The sequence below is a fragment of the Ranitomeya imitator genome, chromosome 3, assembly GCF_032444005.1.
Source record: "Ranitomeya imitator isolate aRanImi1 chromosome 3, aRanImi1.pri, whole genome shotgun sequence".
Taxonomy (NCBI): Eukaryota; Metazoa; Chordata; class Amphibia; order Anura; family Dendrobatidae; genus Ranitomeya; species Ranitomeya imitator.
The window spans coordinates 252,322,804-252,342,789 of record NC_091284.1 but is presented as its reverse complement, the minus strand read 5'-3'; the positions used below and the strand labels follow the sequence as shown (position 1 = coordinate 252,342,789).

The 19,986-nt window shown below is 43.7% G+C and overlaps 1 long non-coding RNA gene across 1 annotated transcript in view; it reads right to left on the bottom strand.

Moving 5' to 3' along the window:
- Nucleotides 1-19,986, bottom strand: part of LOC138672032 (uncharacterized) — a 64,390-nt gene that overhangs the window by 36,566 nt on the left and 7,838 nt on the right. The window contains exon 2 of the long non-coding RNA XR_011319540.1: nucleotides 1,420-1,755. This is a non-coding gene — a long non-coding RNA (uncharacterized lncRNA). The remainder of the gene's footprint in view (nucleotides 1-1,419; nucleotides 1,756-19,986) is intronic.

Below are 19,986 nucleotides of genomic sequence, written 5' to 3'. Positions count from 1 at the left end.
ACTCTACTTTAACCTCTTCACTACCAATGACTGAATCAATCACTACCAATCACTACCAATAACTCAATTAAAGTTTGCATTGATTCTCCAGGGAAGGTGCAATTAGCTTTTTTGGTGTTTAAGCACACAAATGTCATGTCTTAGTTCAACTAATTTTTGTTCATCTTCATATTTGCCACCGATTGTTTTCTAGCCTCTAGACATTTTATCAGGCAGTAATCTCTACTAGGTCTTCTCTGAGAAGGCCTACTAATGGCTTGTCAAATCTATTTTATATTAAGAATAGAGAAACTATGTTGTACAGAGGTATCTCTCTAGTAAAGTAGAATTGGTGAGGTGCATGTGAAAGGGGGCGATGAGCACCTGGGACATCTAGTAAGGTATATTGACCACACACATTGTACACGTGGTGCCAGGACAAGAGGCACTGCTAAAAGCGTTACACCATCCACCTACAATGTTTAATTAGCCTCCCTGTATGGCTCCATACTACCATGGCTTGCACACCAGAGGTGCAGGCGCACACACAATGACACCACAGACAAGGTAACTCCCATGGGTCATCGCAATTCTCCTCTGAGAGTCCTCGTAGGGAACCTGACAGTCTACTAATCACTTCTTTACCTTATAGGAGAAACCCCTATACTTTTACCCACCAGGAACCATCTGCAAATTATGGGCAGGCTCAGCACACTAAGGTATACTCATCAACCCCTTTCTTTACATTTCAGGCATTAATTAAATTCCTCATTTTTACCTGCTCTAGCAACCACACAAACTACCTTTCTCCCTCATAATATTGGAGCCCTGCTTTGTCTCTATGTAAGCTATTGTTCTTATCATGACCTCTGTGTTTTTCTTTTTTTTGCATTGCTTTGGCATTATTCATTTGGATGATTCGATGTTAAGATACCTTGATCGCTGTTTTATCAAGAGAAAATACATGCTTGTCTGTGAATCTACTCCTATTACCTTTTTGTGACATATACACAGTACAATGTTTGCTTCTACACCTATACATGCACCACAGACACCGTTTTGGGGTCTTTCTATTTATTGCATACATTGGAAATATGCTTATATTGTCTATATGTGTTCTCTAATAGTATGCACATTTCTCCCCCTCTCCTCCAGGGTGACTTTGTGAACAAGACCCAGGACCTGATCGAAACGTTATGTCGCACCAATGATTTGCACTTTATGCTTACTCCCTGATTATGTCTACTTACACTTTAATTTTGAAATAAAAAGGCCTTGCGTTCATCACAAGAGTGTGCAGTGAATTTACCTTACTACATACCTCTCTAAGCATGGTGATGAAAAAGTGGCCCAACATCACTTAAATAAGTTGAAGAAAAGAACATTTAGTTTGACTGGAAAAAGAGAAAGTCTAAAATACTACTTTATTTATTAACTTACCAAAAACCACTTGAAGCAGCACATTCTCAATGACATTATATTCTGTTCCATTCCATATTCGCCATTTATACAGACCAGTGTCCCAATGTTGCAAATTCACCATAGTCACATTAACGACTCCAATTCTGTCAGTGGTTTGTGAAATAAACACTGTTTCTTTGTGTCCATTTTGGTTGATAACTCTTGTGTCCACAATATTTTCACATTCTGTCATGGATACTTGCCTGCACCAGCTACTTATCATATTCTTGTACCAGTAAGTGTTATAGTTAAGCGTGATGGTCACTGAGCCCATAATTGCAGCCTGGACCTCACGCACTTGTATATCTGAAGAGCCTAGAGATCAGGACAGATACAATAATAAAAATTAGTGCAGACCAAAAACTCTTCCCAAACTCAATGTTCTTGAAATTCCCAGGTCTTAATGTGGTAAAGTATACAACTTCTCTTAGAGCACATTGTTGTAGATCTGCGATTGGTAAATTGCACAAACACTTTACCTTAAACCAAAAATTATTTTATGGGAGAAGAAAAGAGCAAAGCCTCCAATAGTGAGACATGGTGGCCACTGACTTCTCAACACAATGTTTATTATATTCACAAGAAGGTTCTCAATAAAAGAGCACTAAATAAAACAAAAATTGGAATTCAAAACCCACATGGCTTTACTCGAGTTTGACCAATGTTGGCTGCATATGAGGCACATTTCCAGATTTTGGCTTTTGTTTTTCTACACCTAGCTACACAACTCACAATATAAGATTGATATGTTTGAATTTAGTGAGATTTTACTTGTTGAGAGTTTGAAAAATGATAGTGCAGGACATAGGTAAAAGTCAACATCTAAAAACATGCAAATAACCTATAAGAATTGTGCACAGCCAGGAATAAGATTTAAAAAAAATCTTTATTAGGGTATCTTCACACTGGGCATTTTTGCTGCTTTTTTTTCTGCAGCAAAACCTGATTTCTTGACAGGAAAGAAGCTGCGGCAAAAACGCATGTTTTAGTGCATTTTTGGTGCGTTTTTGTTGCGGTTTGGGTGCATTTTTTCATGCTTTTTTGGGGCTAACTTGTGTCTCTTTGTGCATACTAATAAAGTTGAGTGCCCCAGAGAAAAAAAACCTACTACCTGTCGAACCGTACCTCCTTCGAAAAGCCGGCAATTCAAGTGCCGCTACCGTAAAATCACTCTGAAAGGTTAGAATAGAATGGATAGAATAGATATATGCACATGGAATACATATATGTATATATAGATTTAAGTGACATATATATATATATATATTTATTATGCATAGAGAGATAGAAGAAAAGACAGTAATTCAGCACCCACGGTAGTGTAAAATCACAGAAGGAGCCGAAAGTATAGAAGAGATGGACTACATAAAGTAAATAAATACAGAATGGGTAGATATATAGATGTCAGTGACAAATATAATTAGTACAGTGTGTGTGCAGCTTACGGTACATGTGTTTAATTAATTAATTAAAGATTTTTTGGGGGGAAAAATGGCGGCACAATTTTTAAAATCAGCAGAGGGAAAGCCAACGACTTGGGGCAGATATTTATAGCCTGGGAAGGAGGTAATACCCATGGAGCTTTACAGGCTATTAATATCAGCTCACAACTGTATACTTAGCCTTTACTGGCTATTAAAATGGGGGACTCCCAAAAAATGATGTGCGGTCCCCCTATAATTAATACCCAGCAAAGGCTATGCAGACAACTGCGGGCTGATATTAATAGCCTAGGAAGGGGCAATGGATACTGGCCCCCGGCTAAAAACATTAGCACTCAGCCACCCCAGAAAAGGCGCATCTTCAAGATATGCCAGTTCTGGCACTTAGACTTGCTCTTCCAACTTGCCCTGTAGCGGTGGCAAGTGGGGTAATGTTATGAACTGGTGGTTTAGGAGCAACATGGGACGAGCTCTGAAGGAGGTGGTACCTGTACTGACCGCAGTCCCTAAGCTCAACATAACACTAGAAGTAGCCGTGGGATGCTCCTGTCACTCCCTAGGCACCTCATCACAGCCTGAGAATTAACCCCTTCCCGACCCATGACGCCACGTAGGCGTCATGAAAGTCGGTGCCAATCCGACCCATGACGCCTATGTGGCGTCATGGAAAGATCGCGTCCCTGCAGATCGGGTGAAAGGGTTAACTCCCATTTCACCCGATCTGCAGGGACAGGGGGAGTGGTAGTTTAGCCCAGGGGGGGTGGCTTCACCCCCTCGTGGCTACGATCGCTCTGATTGGCTGTTGAAAGTGAAACTGCCAATCAGAGCGATTTGTAATATTTCACCTATTATAACGGGTGAAATATTACAATCCAGCCATGGCCGATGCTGAAATATCATCGGCCATGGCTGGAAATACTAATGTGCCCCCACCCCACCGATCGCCCCCCCAGCCCCCCGATCTGGCCGGTACACTGCTCCGGCTCCCCTCCGTCCAGTGCTCCGCTCCCCCCCGTGCTCTTGTCCGCTCCCCCCGTGCTCCAATCACCCCCCCGTGCTCCAATCACCCCCCCTGCACTCCGATCCACCCCCCTGTGCTCCGTTCCACCCCCCCGTGCTCCGTTCCAGCCCCCCGTGCTCCGTTCCACGCCCCCCGTGCTCCGTTCCACGCCTGCCGCGCTCCGATTCCCCCACCATGCTCCGATCCCCCCCCGTGCTCCCCCCACCCCATCATACTTACCGATCCTGCGGGGCTCCGTCCGTCTTCTCCCTGGGCACCGCCATCTTCCAAAATGGCGGGCGCATGCGCAGTGCGCCCGCCGAATCTGCCGGCCAGCAGATTCGTTCCAAAGTACATTTTGATCACTGAGATAGATTATATCTCAGTGATCAAAATAAAAAAAATAATAAATGACCCCCCCCCCTTTGTCACCCCCATAGGTAGGGACAATAAAAAAATAAAGAAATATTTTTTTTCCACTAATGTTAGAAAAGGGTTAGGGTTAGGGTTAGGGGTAGGGTTAGGGGTAGGGTTAGGGGTAGGGTTAGGGTTAGGGGTAGGGGTAGGGGTAGGGTTAGGGGTAGGGTTAGGGTTAGGGTTAGGGGTAGGGTTAGGGTTAGGGTTAGGGCTAGGGTTAGGGTTTCGGTATGCGCACACGTATTCTGGTCCTCTGCGGATTTTTGCGCTGCGGATTTGATAAATCCGCAGTGCTAAACCGCTGCAGATTTATGGCGGATTTACCGTGTTTTTTTCTGCGCATTTCACTGCGGTTTTACAATTGCGATTTTCTATTGGAGCAGTTGTAAAACCGCTGCGGAATCCGCACAAAGAAGTGACATGCTGCGGAATGTAAACCGCTGCGTTTCCGTGCAGTTTTTCCGCAGCATGTGTACAGCGATTTTTGTTTCCCGTAGGTTTACATTGAACTGTAAACTCATGGGAAACTGCTGCGGATCCGCAGCGTTTTCCGCAGCGTGTGCACATACCTTTAGAATTAGGCCATGTGCACACGGTGCGGATTGGCCGCTGCGGAGTCGCAGCAGTGTTCCATCAGGTTTACAGTACCATGTAAACATATGAAAAACCAAATCCGCTGTGCCCATGGTGCGGAAAATACCGCGCGGAAACGCTGCGTTGTATTTTCCGCAGCATGTCAATTCTTTGTGCGGATTCCGCAGCGTTTTACACCTGTTCCTCAATAGGAATCCGCAGGTGAATTCCGCACAAAAAACACTGGAAATCCGCGAAAAATCCGCAGGTAAAACGCAGTGCCTTTTACCCGCGGATTTTTCAAAAATGATGCTGAAAAATCTCACACGAATCTGCAACGTGGGCACATAGCCTTAGGGTTAGGGTTGGAATTAGGGTTATGGCTACAGTTGGGATTAGGGTTAGGGGTGTGTTGGGGTTAGGGTTGTGATTAGGGTTATGGCTACAGTTGGGATTAGGGTTAGGGGTGTGGGGGGGTTAGTGTTGGAGTTAGAATTGAGGGGTTTCCACTGTTTAGGCACATCAGGGGGTCTCCAAACGCAACATGGCGCCACCATTGATTCCAGCCAATCTCGTATTCAAAAAGTCAAATGGTGCTCCCTCAATTCCGAGCCCCGACGTGTGCCCAAACAGTAGTTTACCCCCACATATGGGGTACCAGCATACTCAGGATAAACTGCGCAACAATTACTGGGGTCCAGTTTCTCCTGTTACCCTTGTGAAAATAAAGAAATGCTTGCTAAAACATCATTTTTGAGGAAAGAAAAATGATTTTTTATCTTCACGGCTCTGCGTTGTAAACGTCTGTGAAGCACTTGGGGGTTCAAAGTGCTCACCACATATCTAGATAAGTTCCTTGGGGGGTCTAGTTTCTAAAATGGGGTCACTTGTGGGGGGTTTCTACTGTTTAGGCACACCAGGGGCTCTGCAAACGCAATGTGACGCCCGCAGACCATTCCATCAAAGTCTGCATTTCAAAAGTCACTACTTCCCTTCTGAGCCCCGACGTGTGCCCAAACAGTGGTTTACCCCCACACATGGGGTATCAGCGTACTCAGGAGAAACTGGACAACAACTTTTGGGGTCCAATTTCTCCTGTAACCCTTGGGAAAATAAAAAATTCTGGGCTAAATAATTATTTTTGAGGAAAGAAAACGTATTTATTATTTTCACGTCTCTGCATTATAAACTTCTATGAAGCACTTGGGGGTTCAAAGTGCTCACCACACATCTAGATAAGTTCCTTTCGGGGTCTAGTTTCCAAAATGGGGTCACTTGTGGGGGGTTTCTACTGTTAAGCCACATCAGGGGCTCTGCAAACGCAACGTGACGCCCACAGAGCATTCCATCAAAGTCTGCATTTCAAAACGTCACTACTTCACTTCCGAGCCTCGGCATGTGCCCAAACAGTGGTTTACCCCCACATATGGGGTATCAGCGTACTCAGGAGAAACTGGACAACAACTTTTGGGATCCAATTTCTCCTGTAACCCTTGGGAAAATAAAAAATTCTGGGCTAAATAATTATTTTTGAGGAAAGAAAACGTATTTATTATTTTCACGGCTCTGCATTATAAACTTCTATGAAGCACTTGGGGGTTCAAAGTGCTCACCACACATCTAGATAAGTTCCTTTCGGGGTCTAGTTTCCAAAATGGGGTGACTTGTGGGGGGTTTCTACTGTTAAGCCACATCAGGGGCTCTGCAAACGCAACGTGACGCCCACAGAGCATTCCATCAAAGTCTGCATTTCAAAATGTCACTACTTCACTTCCGAGCCCCGGCATGTGCCCAAACAGTGGTTTACCCCCACATATGGGGTATCAGCGTACTCAGGAGAAACTGGACAACAACTTTTGGGGTCAAATTTCTCCTGTTACCCTTTGTAAAATAAAAAATTGCAGGCTAAAAATCATTTTTGAGAAAATAATTTTTTTTTTTTATTTTCATAGCTCTGCGTTATAAACTTCTGTGAAGCACTTGGGGGTTCAAAGTCCTCACCACACATCTAGATTAGTTCCTTTGGGGGTCTAGTTTCCAAAATGGGGTCATTTCTGGGGGATCTCCAATGTTTAGGCACACAGGGGCTCTCCAAACGTGACATGGTGTCCGCTAATGATTGGAGCTAATTTTCCATTTTAAAATCCAAATGGCGTGCCATCCCTTCCGAGCCCTGCCGTGCGCCCAAACAGTGGTTTACCCCCACATATGGGGTATGAGCGTACTCAGGACAAACTGGACAACAATATTTGGGGTCCAATTTCTCCTATTATCCTTGGCAAAATAGGAAATTCCAGGCTAAAAAATCATTTTTGAGGAAAGAAAAATTATTTTTTATTTTCATGGCTCTGCGTTATAAACTTCTGTGAAGCACCTGGGGGTTTAAAGTGCTCAATATGCATCTAGATAAGTTCCTTGGGGGGTCTAGTTTCCAAAATGGGGTCACTTGTGGGGGAGCTCTAATGCATAGGCACACAGGGGCTCTCCAAATGCGACATGGTGTCCGCTAACAATTTGAGCTAATTTTCCATTCAAAAAGTCAAATGGCGCGCCTTCCCTTCCGAGCCCTGCCGTGTGCCCAAACAGTGGTTTACCCCCACATATGAGGTATCGGCGTACTCGGGAGAAATTGCCCAACAAATTTTATGATCCATTTTATCCTACTGCCCATGTGAAAATGAAAAAATTGAGGCGAAAATAATTTTTTGTGAAAAAAAAGTACTTTTTCATTTTTACAGATCAATTTGTGAAGCACCTGAGGGTTTAAAGTGCTCACTAGGCATCTAAATAAGTTCATTGGGGGGTCTAGTTTCCAAAATGGGGTCACTTGTGGGGGAGCGCCAATGTTTAGGCACACAGGAGCTCTCCAAACGCGACATGGTGTCCGCTAACGATGGAAATAATTTTTCATTCAAAAAGTCAAATGGCGCTCCTTCCCTTCCGAGCCTTACCATGTGCCCAAACAGTGGTTTACCCCCACATATGGGGTATCAGCGTACTCAGGTGAAACTGGACAACAACTTTTGGGGTCAAATTTCTCCTGTTACCCTTTGTAAAATAAAAAATTGCAGGCTAAAAGATCATTTTTGAGAAAATAATTTTTTTTTTATTTTCATGGCTCTGCGTTATAAACTTCTGTGAAGCACTTGGGGGTTCAAAGTCCTCACCACACATCTAGATTAGTTCCTTTGGGGGTCTAGTTTCCAAAATGGGGTCATTTCTGGGGGATCTCCAATGTTTAGGCACACAGGGGCTCTCCAAACGTGACATGGTGTCCGCTAATGATTGGAGCTAATTTTCCATTTAAAAAGCCAAATGGCGTGCCATCCCTTCCGAGCCCTGCCGTGCGCCCAAACAGTGGTTTACCCCCACATATGGGGTATCAGCATACTCAGGACAAACTGGACAACAATATTTGGGGTCCAATTTCTCCTATTATCCTTGGCAAAATAGGAAATTCCATGCTAAAAAATCATTTTTGAGGAAAGAAAAATTATTTTTTATTTTCATGGCTCTGCATTATAAACTTCTGTGAAGCACCTGGGGGTTTAAAGTGCTCAATATGCATCTAGATAAGTTCCTTGGGGGGTCTAGTTTCCAAAATGGGGTCACTTGTGGGGGAGCTCCAATGCATAGCCACACAGGGGCTCTCCAAACGCGACATGGTGTCCGCTAACAATTGGAGCTAATTTTCCATTCAAAAAGTCAAATGGCGCGCCTTCCCTTCCGAGCCCTGCCGTGTGCCCAAACAGTGGTTTACCCCCACATATGAGGTATCGGCGTACTCGGGAGAAATTGCCCAACAAATTTTATGATCAATTTTATCCTACTGCCCATGTGAAAATGAAAAAATTGAGGCGAAAAGAATTTTTTTGTGAAAAAAAAGTACTTTTTCATTTTTACAGATCAATTTGTGAAGCACCTGAGGGTTTAAAGTGCTCACTAGGCATCTAAATAAGTTACTTGGGGGGTCTAGTTTCCAAAATGGGGTCACTTGTGGGGGAGCGCCAATGTTTAGGCACACAGGAGCTCTCCAGACGCGACATGGTGTCCGCTAACGATGGAAATAATTTTTCATTCAAAAAGTCAAATGGCGCTCCTTCCCTTCCGAGCCTTACCATGTGCCCAAACAGTAGTTTACCCCCACATATGAGGTATCGGCGTACTCAGGAGAAATTGCCCAACACATTTTAGGATCCATTTTATCCTGTTGCCCATGTGAAAATGAAAAAATTGAGGCTAAAAGAATTTTTTTGTGAAAAAAAGTACTTTTTCATTTTTACGGATCAATTTGTGAAGCACCTGGGGGTTTAAAGTGCTCACTAGGCATCTAAATAAGTTACTTGGGGGGTCTAGTTTCCAAAATGGGGTCACTTGTGGGGGAGCTCCAATTTTTAGGCACACGGGGGCTCTCCAAACGTGACATGGTGTCCGCTAAAGAGTGGAGCCAATTTTTGATTCAAAAAGTCAAATGGCGCTCCTTCCCTTCCAAGCCCTGCCGTGCGCCCAAACAGTGGTTTACCCCCACATATGAGGTATCAGCGTACTCAGGACAAATTGGACAACAACTTTTGTGGTTCAGTTTCTCCTTTTACCATTGGGAAAATAAAAAAATTGTTGCTAAAAGATAATTTTTGTGACTAAAAAGTTAAATGTTCATTTTTTCCTTCCATGTTGCTTCTGCTGCTGTGAAGCACCTGAAGGGTTAATAAACTTCTTGAATGTGGTTTTGAGTACCTTGAGGGGTGCAGTTTTTAGAATGGTGTCACTTTTGGGTATTTTCAGCCATATAGACCCCTCAAACTGACTTCAAATGTGAGGTGGTCCCTAAAAAAAATGGTTTTGTAAATTTCGTTGTAAAAATGACAAATCGCTGGTCAAATTTTAACCCTTATAACTTCCTAACAAAAAAAAATTTTGTTTCCAAAATTGTGCTGATGTAAAGTAAACATGTGGGAAATGTTATTTATTAACTATTTTGTGTCACATATCTCTCTGGTTTAACAGAATAAAAATTCAAAATGTGAAAATTGCGAAATTTTCAAAATTTTCGCCAAATTTCCGTTTTTATCACAAATAAGCGCAGAATTTATTGACCTAAATTTACCACTAACATGAAGCCCAATATGTCACGAAAAAACAATCTCAGAACCGCTAGGATCCGTTGAAGCGTTCCTGAGTTATTACCTCATAAAGGGACACTGGTCAGAATTGCAAAAAACGGCAAGGTCTTTAAGGTCAAAATAGGCTGGGTCATGAAGGGGTTAACTACCCCTAAAGATAGAAACAGGAAAACTATCTTGCCTCAGAGAAAATCCCCAAAGGATAGATAGCCCCCCACAAGTAATGACTGTGAGTGGAGAGGGAAAAGACATACACAGAATGTAACCAGGATGTAGCACAGGAGGCCAGTCTAGCTAGATAGATAGGACAGGATAGAATACTGTGCGGTCAGTATTAAAAACTACAAAAATCCACACAGAGTTTACAAAAATCTCCACACCTGACTAAAGGTGTGGAGGGTAAATCTGCTTCCCAGAGCTTCCAGCTTAACTGAATTAATCCATACTGACAAGCTGGACAAAACATAGAATGCACAGAACGAATAAGTCCACAACATGTGGACAGAAAAGAGCAAAGCAAGGACTTATCTTTGCTGAACTGGTCAGGATATCAGGGAAATCCAAGAGAGATGTGAATCCAACCAGGAACCATTGACAAGTGGCACTGGCTGAAGGGAAGAGCCAGGCATAAATAGCCGAGCAGAAAGACAATCAGTGGAAGCAGCTGCAGACTGCTAAGTCCAAGGAGCAGCCATTCCACTTAAAACCACCGGAGGGAGCCCAAGAGCAGAACTCACAAAAGTGCCACTTACAACCACCGGAGGGAGCCCAAGAGCGGAATTCACAAGAGGGTAATAGTTGGGGGGGTTGATGTCATCTTTGTATTGTTCAGTGACATCAAGCCCACGGCTTAATAATGGAGAGGCGTCAATAAGACATCTATCCATTACTAATCCTATATTTGCATGGTAAATAAAGACACAGCCAGAATAAAGTCCTTAAAGTGAAACACATACACCCCTTTATTATTCTTAATTAAACCATGCTTACCACCACACCTAATTCCTGAAAAGCCCTCGATCTCCTGTAATAAAAGTAAAAAAAAAAGCAACAATTTACCATACCTGTCTGTCATTGTGTCCCATGCAGTAATCTACATCTGGGGGATATACAGTTTTCAACCTGAACGGTGCTAATATGCAACCGTCCCAGCTGAAAACCACTGGTGAATGAGATGCTGCGAGAGTAGCTTCAGTTACTAGCGGTGATGTTACTGAGGCAGTGCTTCCTCACAGCCTGAACTGCGGTGACCTCTGGACCGTGGGAAAATGACAGTGCATTCTCCCACCTTCCGTTCAACATAGTTCAGGCTGAGAGGAAGCGCAGCTTCAGTGACGTCACCATTGGTCACTGAAGCTGCTCTCGCAGCCTCTCATTCATCAGTGGTTTTCAGCTGAGCCGGTTACATCTTAGCACCATCCAGGTTGAAAACTGTATATCCCCCAGATATGGATTACTGCGTGGGACAGAACGAAGGACAGATATGATATATTGTTGCTTTTTTCTTTAACTTTTATTAGAGGAGATCGAGGGCTTCGCTGGGGTTAGGCATTTAAATAAAAATGGAAAACTGTGTTTAGTGTTATTTCAAATAAAGGACTTTATTCTGGCTGTGTCTTTATTTACAAACAATACAACTATAGGATTGCTAATGGATGGGTGTCTTTTAGACGCCTCTCCATTACTAAGACATGGGCTTGATGTCACCTGAAAGGTGACATCAACCCCACAAATATTACCCCACTTGCCAAAACTACCGGCCAAGTGGGAAGAGGCGGGCAATGCACCAGAATTGGTGCATCTAATACATGTGCCTTTTCTGGGCAGCTGTGGGCTGCTATTTTTAGGCTGGGGGAGCCAATATCCATGGCCCCTTACCCCTTGCTGTGAGCTTTAGCCAGGCTGGTTGTAAAAAATGGGGGACCACACGCCGTTCTTTTTAAATTATTTATTTAAATAATTTAAAAAATGCATGAACACCCCTCTATTCTTGATAACCAACCTTGCTGAAGATGACAGCTGAGGGTTGCAGCCTCCAGCTGTGAGTTTTGTCTGGCTGGTTATCAAAAATAGGGGGGAACCCACGCCGTTTTTTTAAAATTATTTATTTGCAGCGCAGAAGCGGCAAATGAATACTCCCATCCACTGCACCTGCTCTCACTGTTATTATCGGTAGCAGGTGTCGGATGATGGGATCAGTAGTCCCATCAGCTGACACCAGTGACCGAAGGTAAAGTTTATACCTCCGATCACAGCTGAGTGCTCCTGCTGTCTTCTGACATTGTGGGAACCACGGCCCTCTGACCGGCGGGGATGATTTCCCTGCCGATCAGCAGTTGTGTTTGCTGCGCTTTCATGCATATGACAGCATGTCAAACACTGTATTGTTGGGCCCCCCATTCAAGTGAATGGGGTTCGGGTCCGCTCTGCTGGATGACAGGCTGTATGGATGCATCATGCAGCCTGCCATCTAGAGGTAGCAGAGCCGAGTATGAGGTCACATTCAGCTGTCCTTGACTTTTCTGCAGCAAATACACTGCAAAAAAAGTCAACCTACATAATTTGTAGCATTTTGTGAGTATACCCATAAATTGAATAGAAATAGTACTTAAAAGACTATTGTTTAAAATAGGGGAAACACTAGAGGGCGACAAACACAGCAGGAGGAGATGCTAGTATATCAGAATGGTGGAATAAAAACAACGTATGCAAATAGTTACATAATGGGAGAAAGATGTCAAATAACCAATAGCACGCCAGCCAAAATTATAGTGATATTTAGCAAGGTAATAAGGTCGGAGTCACACTAGCGAGAAATACGGACGAGTGCTATGCGCGAAAAAAATTGCATAGCACTCGGACCAATGTTAATCTATGGGGCAGCTCCCATCATGCACAATTTTCTCCGCCGCATTATATGTGCGAAGGAAATCGCAGCATGCTGCGATTGTCATGGTATTACGCCCGAAAAACGCCAATGCAAGTCTATGGGTGCGAGAAAAATATGGATTTCACACGGACCATACGTGTGATTTGCGAGAAATATGCAAGACTTCTCCAAGTGACAGGAAATTGAATCATCCATTATCAAGAAGCTTTGACATGCTAATTAGCTTAGAAAGTGCTCCACACATCCCGGAAGAACACTTCCAGGAGTCCAGTATGTCAACATACATAAATGTGGAGATGCTGATGGTTCTGGTCCAAGAGAGGCCAGAACTATGGGATCAGAAGGACGCTCATTATGCTGACCAGGCCCGAAAACAGGCGGCATGGAGGAGTGTCCAGATGTTCTCTGACTATGAGGAAAGACCACGTGAGGGCCAGCAACAAATTAGTAAGTACTATCCTTTATTAATATTATTGAGCAAACTAACACGTGTTACCATTAGACCATAAAATCATAATATGTGATGGATTTTGAAGAATATGTGGAATATTTCTGATGTAAAAATTTTGCATTTTCAGGCCACATGACAGTGTAAAATATATGTTAAAGTTTTTCATAAAAAGTTCAATGTCATAATTAATGTTTATGTTACATTGCAGTGAATGATGTCATTAGACGCTGGCGCATCATTAGGTATCAGTACCGGTGGGAACGTCAGCAGCAGGCCAGGAGTGGTGATGCAGCGCTGACTAAACGGAAATATATTTATTATGATCGCCTGTGTTTTCTGGCTCCCATTCTGGATCTCAGACCATAAGTACGTACATCACACCACATTTTACATTTGCTGTTAGGGTCATATCTATTTTTTTTTACCCAATAAAAACCAGCATTCTGTCCAACCTCACTGAAAGGGAAAAAGGCTCATACTCTGAGGTCCCTATCGACCCAGTCGGGGGAGGTGAAGAGGTGGCTGGCTCATCTTCTGCACCTTCCTGCTACATCCAACCACCACCATCACCACCAGCAGTGGCATCAGAAAGACAGGAGGAACAGCAACAGGAGGACCAGGGAAACAGCAGCATCCCTACCGTGCCTCTGGAGACCTTACCACAGCCTGCCGTCATCCCCCACCATGGCCGACGCCGGAGAAACATTACAGCCTCTGACAGCAGGAGGTATGTACATACAGGGGTGTTAAATTATTTGTCTAGAGCTGCCCACGATGATGGTGAGGAAGTCTATGCCCGCAGCCTGGCCCAGTACCTCCGTCCACTACCCCGGGAGGTCAGACTGCGTGTGCGAGGATCTATTCAAATACTGATTGATGCCTGCACATCCCCCAATAACCCATATCAGCTTTTTTTAATATATTGAACGGTGGCAGCTCTCCCTAAATAATCAGCTCAGAATGGCCCCAATAACAGAAGTGCACGCACAATCAATATCTGAGCCACCTCCTCTCCGGGTGCCTACACCACAGCCAAATCCACCACCAACCCAACATTGGCCTACACAGGCCCAAATGCCAGCCTACAATCAACCAGCCCAATATGGCCACTTGATCAGACCCACTGTTGGAGGCTGGTCCCACCATGGGTATGTTCGATATGGCATATTGGGGGTTATGAAACACGTGGTTACCCAAATACACAGAAGTATCCACTACAATATCCCTCGTCCCACTTCTTTTCTCACCAACAGGATCCTGGCCACATCACCCATCCTGGGGCAGAATATATCCTATCCACACACAGGGTGAGGTCCAAGTTGCATCTCAAACACAGCAAACACCTCAAGCTGGCCTCCCGCCATCCCCACCACCAACCTAACATAACTTATAATTTTTTTTTTGCACACGCAAGTTATTTGTTAGTCATTTTGTTTTAAGAAGATGGGTTCAATATTTCTTTCCTAAGTTTGTTTGGGCACAAAATCCATGTGCAACTAATATGGTTTATTGTTTGCAAAAGTTCTATTTTGACATTATAAACAATTGAATTATATGAATTCTGTCTGCTTTTTAATGCCACTATTGATCAGCTAAAGATTTACACATTTTAAACAATGTAAGTGTAACACCCCAGGTAACGGTTGTAACAGTGGTATTGCCTTTCTCACGGGGAGGGTGATGCCATGCTTAGAAGTGAGGAAGGATCCCTTTAACAGATAACCAATAGATGCAACACTGTTCTGACTCCAAGCCAGAAGGGGAGCTCGAGACCCAGATTCAGGGGAACTTCCCTATATATTGTGGCTGGAGGAGGAGTTAAGTAGTCAGTCTGTCAGAGGGACAGAAGAGAGAGGAAGCAGACAGAGAGTCTGAGAGAAGAAAGCTGGGCCAATGCAGACAAGTAGTTCTGCAGCTCCTGGAAGGAGAGAGAGACAGAGCAGTCTGTAGGAGACTGATATGGGAAGTGAAGCAAAGGAGAGTAAGGAGCTGGAGGGAAGCTGCGACTGAGCATCCTGCACGCTGAAGGGCAAGAAACCAGCCAGAAGACCGAGGTTGTGAGGGTAACTGTATGCCCAACAGCAGAAACTGGCAGACAGGAGATTGCAGGTCGCTGGCCGAACTTTAACACCTGAAGGCACAGCAGCACATAGAGCCTGAAGTCATCATAGAGATACCTGTAAAAAGGCTTGAGTTGCCTGCCATGCGGGTAGTGTCCTACCTAATGGGACAGAGAGGAAGTGAGGACCTTGTGTGAGGCCTAAGGCAGCAAGGGAATACAACACAGTGCAGAAAGGAAGGCTTCCAACCCCACCTGTTTAGGTGGATTCCTGAATCGCTTCCAAGCCAGCTGGACCACACCAGCACCTGTGATCCGTACCCTGGACTGTGGCTGCTTTACACCAGTAAAAAGGTAAAGAGACTGGAACCTTGTGTCCTCTAGTTCTTTCTGGCACTACAGCATCTTTATCTACTACACCGGGAACCCTGGGGATCCAGCTTCACCTCTGGGAAGCCATACCATTCCTGCTGCCATAACATCACCCCAGTGGATCCCTTTAAGCAGCGTCGGTCATGCCTGACTGAATACCACAGGTGGCGTCACGAACAATGGCAGGAAGAAAGGATGGCAGGAAGAAGAACCGCCCACGAAGATGAGTGTGGTACAGTGAAACCGCGGGAAACCAGACCAAGGAGGAAGTGACTGAAAGCAGCATGGTGGGAAGTGGAGGACAGATACCGGAGCGTGGGGTGAAGCAAGAGGACTCCCCCATCCGAACCATTGATGATCCTTTCCCGCCACCGACGTTGGATCCGGACCTCCTGCGTAAGAAAGTGGAGGAATTTACCCGGCAGGTCATGTGGATGCAACAATATTGGTAAAACTTGTCACGATGGGTCTGCAGAGATGCATAGAGACGGTGGAAATGGCCTTTAGTGAGGCGTTGCCTCCAAAGCGGATGGACCCACATTCATCGCCTCCTCCTCGAATCCACAATCACTGGGTATGGTTGTCCAAAGGGTTGTGACAAAACCCAGTTGTAAAGCACCCGCTGAGTTGGGTTGAAAGTAAGTCTGTCTGATATGTTTCACACAAAGCAGAAATACCCCAACAAAAGCACAGCCAGAATCTGCCCAGATTGGAGTGTGACACCTGTTGTAGAGGCAATAAATAGGGTTGCTGATTATGATTTAAATTATATTCAGGCTTAAAAACTGTTAAATGTCCATTTTGCAAGGGTGCGAGGAAAAAACGCAGTATGGATGAAATACGGATGCCATACGGATGACACATGGATACTTTGATGCGAGGAAATCGCATCCTCGCATTGAATGTGGATCACTGTTCATGAAACATTGATGGGATTCTCTGCCGTAAAAAATGGATCTTATTTTTATGCGTTAAGTGTGACTCCAGCCTAAGACAGAAGTCTGTCATGATGACTGCATGTATGAAACAATCAAAGATTAGTATTCACCCATATGTTCATTCTGCTGGGGTAGCGCCACCCCCAACTCATGTTTTGGCATATTCTTCATCAGTGTTACCTTGCTATATATCACTATAAATTTGGCTGGCATGTTATTGGTTATTTGACATCTTTCTCCAATTATGTAACTGTTTGCATACGTTATTTTTATTCCACCATTGTAATGTACCAGCATCCCCTCCTGCCAGGGGTGAACCTAGCTTCTCTGCTGCCTGAGGTGAGTTGCAAAATGGCGCCCCCCGTGGGCCCCCCTTTAACACATACCACGATTCATGATACATACATACCACAGATAAAGCACAGAAATATAGCACAACCACAGAGCATATAACAGAGCCCACGTAGTATATAACACAGCTCACGTAGCATATAGCACAGCCACGTAGTATACTGCACAGCCCACGTAGCATATAACACAGCCCACGTAGTACTGTATATAACACAGCCCCGTGGCATATAACAGCCCACGTAGTATATAACACAGCCCACATAGCATATAGCAGTTGGGTAGCATATAATAGCCCACGTAGAATATAGCACAGCCCACATAGCATATAGCACAGCCCACGTAGCATATAACAAGGCCCACATAGTACATAGCACAGCCATGTAGCATATAACAGCCCACGTAGCATAGAGCACAGCCACGTAGCATATAGCTCAGCTTATATTTAATCTTTAACTCTGGGCCATGTTCACACATTGCAGGAAATATCCGCTGCGGCTTTGTAAGTGAATCCGCAGGTTACTGATGAGTTCACACTACTCAGGCTATGGTGAAGTTCGCGGCACATTTCACACCTTGCATTTTTCTGAAGTGTGTGAATGGGATGGTGAAACTCCCGTTACCGGTATAGTACTATAGACTGCTGAAGACGTGTGCAAAATCCACAGCAAGGTCTGGACGTGTGAACTTGTAAAATCTGAAGGGAATCTGCAGCACAGACAGAACTGTGAACACGCACAAACTGCACCTGGTCCCTGACACACCCAGCTCTCTGCCAGTCATTGCAGCCGCCCGATAGTGTGCGCGGAGAAGCACAGAACAATGCTGCCGCTGTACCTCAGCAGCGGAGCTGCACAGAGCAGCAGTGGCCGGAGCACATACTTACCATACTGGAGAAGACTACATCCGGGAGGTAGAGGACCTTTCATGATGTCACGAGCATGTGATCAGTCACGTGTTGTCAGTGATGTCGCAGCTAAGCTAATGTTGCAGGAGGAGCAGAACACGGCCAGTGACACACACATCCTGCTCTTTTTGGTGATCTGGCTATTTTTGGTGATCCTTCTTGCTATGGCCCAGGCACTTGCCCGGGTGCTGACGCCAGCCTTGAGCCCTGTATAATAGAGTACTAACTGAACCTGCATCTCCAACGCAAATTCAGTTACTACAGAATCTGCCGACCCTTACATCAGTGACAGCAGTGCCGCCTGAGGCAAAGCGCTCAACTTGCCACAAGGTAGCGGCGCCCCTGCCTCCTGCTGTGTTTGTCGTCCTCTAGAGTTTCTCCTATTTTAAACATTTGTATTTTATGTACTTTTTCTACTCAATTTAATTAAGTATCTTTTGTACTTTATTCTTGGCTGTATACAATTCTTGTAGGTTCCTTGTACATCAGGGGTTCCTAGGCCATTTATATTTTGTTACATGTTTAGCTTTGGTGCTTTGAATACACTTAATACATTTATTGTTATTACTATTTATGCACCAATTTGCAGTTGCTGCCCCCTTTTATTTTAAAAATATACACCAGATACAGACATAATTGGCTAAATTCGAGTTCTGCCATGTAGGTTGTGAATTTTGTTTTATATTTTGCCAAATCTTTTGTTTTTTTTTTCTAGAATCTCTTCTCTGACAAAAACTGATTTAGCTCAATATTTTGCTATTAACGGCTTTTTTTTTTCAAATATAAGTCCATAAAGAAAGATCAATGATTTATGGAATTACTAATAACATATCTATTTGTATATTTACTTTGGAGGAGCCAGACCAACTTCATTCATTGGACTTTCCAAATTCTGCCTGGACCTGTAGTGAGGTGCTAGTGGATAATTTAACTACTTACTGATAGAGTCAATTTGGACCTTAAAGGTGTTGTCCATTACTAGGACAACCTATTCTTGATCAAAATACTTGGCCCCAATAAAATAATAAAGCTTATACTTATCTCCAATGCCAGTGCCATTCCTGAGGTGTTGACACTCATTTTCCCAGGGCTTCCGTGCAATTGTTGTGACACGTAACACCGGCGCCCAATTAGCACTGGTGTCCTGGTCTCCGCCTTCAGACACATCGAACGTGAAGAGGAAGTCCGGAATGCAGCTGATCTCAGATTTGCTCTTCATGCTTAATTCAACAGAAGAAGGGGACAGTGACACAACACCCACATGGTAGACCCAGAAGAGTAAGTGCTGACACCGCAGAAATGGCGCCGATATGGGAGGTGAGTATAAGCTTTATTATCTTATGGGTGCCAAGTGAGGGGTATGAGGAGAGGTTGTCCAAGTAGTGGAAAATTACTTTAATGATCAAGCCAAATTTTTTAAACCTGTCCGGTCTCACTTTATGGTGTAATATGTCAAGAATGTTTAAACATATTCCAGCGATCCTGAGACTTTTTTTGTGACAAAATAGTACTTTAGGTTAGTGGTAAATGTAATTCAATATGTTTTGTGTTTAAATTATGAAACTATCAGAATTTTGTTGAAAATTTTTAAAAATTAACAATTTTCAAACTTTCAGTTTTCATATATTTAAACCAGTTATTCATGTTGTACAAAATAATGAATGAATGACATCTTCCATATGTCTATCTTATATCTCTATCATTTTTCAAATGTCATTCTATTTTGTTAGGGTGTGAGAAGGGTTAAAAATTTAGCAGCAATTTTTCATTTTTTCAAGAATTTTACAAAACCTGTTTCTTTAGGGTCCTATTCAGATTTAAATTGAATTTGAGGGGCCTATAAATTGGAAAACTCATAAAAAGTGCTACCCTTTTTTAAACTGCATTCCTCAAATTCTTCAAAACTGCTATCATGAAATTTGTTAACCCTTCAAGTGATACTCAAAGGAATTAATGCTAAGTGAAATGACGAAAATAAAAAATAAAATTTTTCCTCTAAATTGTTTTAGCCCCAAATGTTTCACTT